This window comes from Simochromis diagramma, unplaced genomic scaffold (assembly GCF_900408965.1).
Source record: "Simochromis diagramma unplaced genomic scaffold, fSimDia1.1 OVJJ01000304.1, whole genome shotgun sequence".
Classification (NCBI taxonomy): Eukaryota; Metazoa; Chordata; class Actinopteri; order Cichliformes; family Cichlidae; genus Simochromis; species Simochromis diagramma.
This window is the reverse complement of record NW_024387030.1, coordinates 18,983,763-18,987,402: the sequence shown is the minus strand read 5'-3', so window position 1 is coordinate 18,987,402 and position 3,640 is coordinate 18,983,763. Positions and strand designations below refer to the sequence as shown.

Below are 3,640 nucleotides of genomic sequence, written 5' to 3'. Positions count from 1 at the left end.
TGTACGACACCAGCTGCTTTCTGTACCGAGAGAGGAATATAAAGGACCGAGCTTGGAGGAAGATATGTAAAGAGATCGGGCAACCTGGTAAGTTCATCCATTTCTCTTTTGAAAGTTTTCGCTGACCCGGGGAAGCCGCACAAAAGCTAGCAAGCACCGCTATTTTCCCACTGAGTACAAATACCGTTCTGCTTTTATGCATGTTGTCATATAGGAATATATTTTATTGTTTATTAATAAACAGCACACAGTGGTCCCGCTGTTCATCCGTCACTGCTTTGCTTTTTCGCTGATTTTCTTTTTCTTTTCTTTTTTTTGCACCGTACAGCATTGCATTCTGCAGCCTGATTGACAAATCTCCTCCGTGTCGTGTCTCCTGTGTGCCATTCTGTGTGCAGAAAGATCTAAAAATAAAAAGCGACTGCGTGTATGGACAAGGAAATGGCTTGGAAAACGTGGGCAGTACGGTCTGTCAATTCTACAACGAGAACTGGAGGTAAGCAGCAACAGCTAAATTGCACTTACCTACAGGACTTTATCTGCATGATGATGGGTAAATGTTTGAAGACATCTGATGCTTCTACTTCCAGTAGGCAACATTTAATTTTAGCCTATTAGTATTTTATTTAATTGGATTACTGGCCATTAACTACAGTACTTTTACATTTTACTTGAGTAGCATTCTAGTGAATGACTTGAACATCTACCAAAGTGATTTTTGGGACATCTTTCTGCTTTATACAACATTGGTTAAATATCAGTCCGACTCTTTAATTATCAATAACATTCAACCACTATTATGTCGCTTTGTTATTGTGTGTGTTCTTGACTTTGACTTTGTTCTGTGTAAACAGGTAGATGATATGAGGGGTTTTAGGGACCTTCTCAGAATGTCTGTAGAGGACTTTAACTATCTACTGGAGAGGGTTAGTCCTGCTATCATCAAGAAGGATACACACCTCAGGAAGGCCATCAGCCCCAGGGAAAGGCTTTCAGTTACCCTACGATTTTTGGCAACAGGCAAGTGTGTGGACATGAAAATTCATACTACATAAGCTGCTACTACTGCATTATATTCTACATCTGTCACCTAAAATCTGTCACTCTACGAAGCTGCATCCATGTCCACTATCCACCTGACATTATTTAAGACACTTTGTTCTATTTGACAGGTGAAACCTTCAACTCATTAAGTTTCCAGTATAGGATTGGAAGCACCACACTGAGCACGATTGTCATGGAAACATGCACAGCTCTTACCTGTGCACTGCATGAAGATTACTTGAAGGTAATTTTGACAGAAAATACATTACCCATGCTCACACTATTGAAAGATTGACTTGCACATTGTCAAAAACGTCCCATCAGTTAATACAGCAAGTTTTCACCAAAAACAATTCTGAGTCACAAATGTATTTGTTCAGTCTTTGTTACATGTGTATATAAAAAAGTAAAGTGAACTCATAGTGTGATAGTGACTTGAATGTATGGTTAAGAAAGGAAATCATGAATTCACCAGAGATTCTTTTTGCTGTATCACTTTCTACTTGTCTTTCACAGACACCATCAACTGAGTCTGAGTGGAAGGCCATTGCCAGAGACTTTGCAAACAAGTGGCAATTTCCACACTGCCTGGGAGCTATAGATGGTAAACACATCTTCATCCAACCCCCTCCCAAGAGTGGCAGCATGTATTTTAACTAAAAGTCCAGGTTTTCCATCATTCTTATGGTTGTTGTTGATGCCAATTACAAGTTTGTGTATGCAAGCGCAGGGACACAAGGTAGGGTCTCTGATGCAGGAGTGTTTGCCCATTCAGACCTGAAAGAAGCAATGGACACAGGCACGCTGAACTTTCCCCCTGCTGACAGCCTGCCAGGCACTGATGCTATGATGCCACACATGCTAATTGGAGATGATGCTTATCCCCTCCGACCAGATCTCATGAAACCATATCCATTTCGAAACCTTAACACTGATCAGAGAATATACAACTACCGTCTGTCCAGAGCACGTCGCGTTGTGGAGAACACTTTCGGAATTTTGGCGAATCGCTTCAGAGTGTTCAGAACAACAATTTGCCTGGACCCAGACAAGGTTGTCACCATTACCTTTGCGTGTCTTTGTCTGCACAACTATCTCCGGGACCACAGATCTGACGCCTATGTACCACCTGGCTATGTGGATTCTGAGGATGCCAACCACCAGCTGGTCGAAGGTGCATGGAGAAGGGAGGGAGAGCTTCAGTCAGTTTCAATGGGCCTTGCACGGAACCCCTCAGTGGAAGCAAAGAAACAACGAGATGTCCTTTGCGAGTACTTTGTCTCACCTGCAGGGAGTGTTTCATGGCAAGAAGACATGGTGTAGGAAGACAGAAGGGGTTTTTTTGTTTGTTTTTTTGTTTAAATTGCCTTGTTTACTTTCCAAAATTTACTAAATAAAAAAAAAAATCCCTTTGTAAATACTGACAACAATAAATCTACCTCTGGGAAATTGCAAAAATGGTTTGCTTTATTACATAAATACAAAAATATCTTCCATCAAATTGTGCAAATAGTTCTGCAACACTCCACAAAATTGAGGTACGAAAGACACATAGTAATAGTGTCACCAAGAAAATTCTAATGTACAAACTCAATTAACTGTTGGAACATTTAAAACATTTGAATGAAGCTGTAATTTCAATGGACTGTGTTTACAGCAGGAACTAGTAAACTCGAAAATATTCTTAGATATAACTGTTTGAAATTTATTATTTAAGTTACTCAGAGTTGAGCATTTTCAGAAAGGACATTGGCTGGGTTGATGGGGCCTGGCAGTCTGGGGGGGGCTGGACCTGATGAGGTTGGGTGGGATACCAAGGTGGCCTTACCTGCGAACCTGCAAATTGAGAATGGTGGCCTCCCTGCTCAGCCTCCTGCGTGTCATAAATCATGTTCATGATGTTTCTCTTGAGCCGCAGCTGTAGAGCTCTGTCCTTTATGTTTCTCAACTCTGAGGCTACTTGTTGGCCAAACAGCTCCTCAGAATCTGCTGAAGCAGGGAAAGTTTGGTCATCTCAGTGCTGTGCTCTGTTGATTTTGGTGCATGTTTTTGCACTCTAGGTCTTTTAACAAGCCGACCTGTGGACTCTGAGATTGGTGGACTGTTTGAGGTGTTTTCCTCTTCCTGGCTCACTGAAACTGGGCTAGTGGTGTTTGAAGACATAAGGACATCTGCTTCAATTCCCATAGTGGACTGATCCTCATCTCCCTCCTCTGTTGCGCCTATGTCCTCTGACTCTGTTCCAAGCTGTAGGAAACCGTACCAAAAGCAGACAAAGGGAAAGTGATAAAGATCTAAACAGTATTAGTTACATCAGACACTAATTTTACACTGTATACTTTGTGGCATTTATTTTACTAAAAACATTTCAACTGAGAATTACCTTTGACATCATTCACCACAAATATCTCGTCATAAGGTGTGTGTATCTGTGTATGCTTTTAAGCTACTTGGTTATGAACTTACTCTCAGAGTGGACTCAGTCTGTCTATGGACAACATGTGCCTTCAAGAAGTCCAAATGTTTTAAGATCCAGGTCTGTTTGGGAATTGGTGGTTTCTGGCCACTGCCACTAGGTTTTGGTTTTAGCAGTTTG

General features: G+C 41.4%; 1 pseudogene; it reads left to right on the top strand.

Annotated features, from left to right (window-relative positions):
• Positions 1-389: 389 nt before the first annotated feature.
• Positions 390-2,367, top strand: LOC120739819 (annotated as a pseudogene).
• The last annotated feature ends 1,273 nt before the right edge of the window (positions 2,368-3,640 follow it).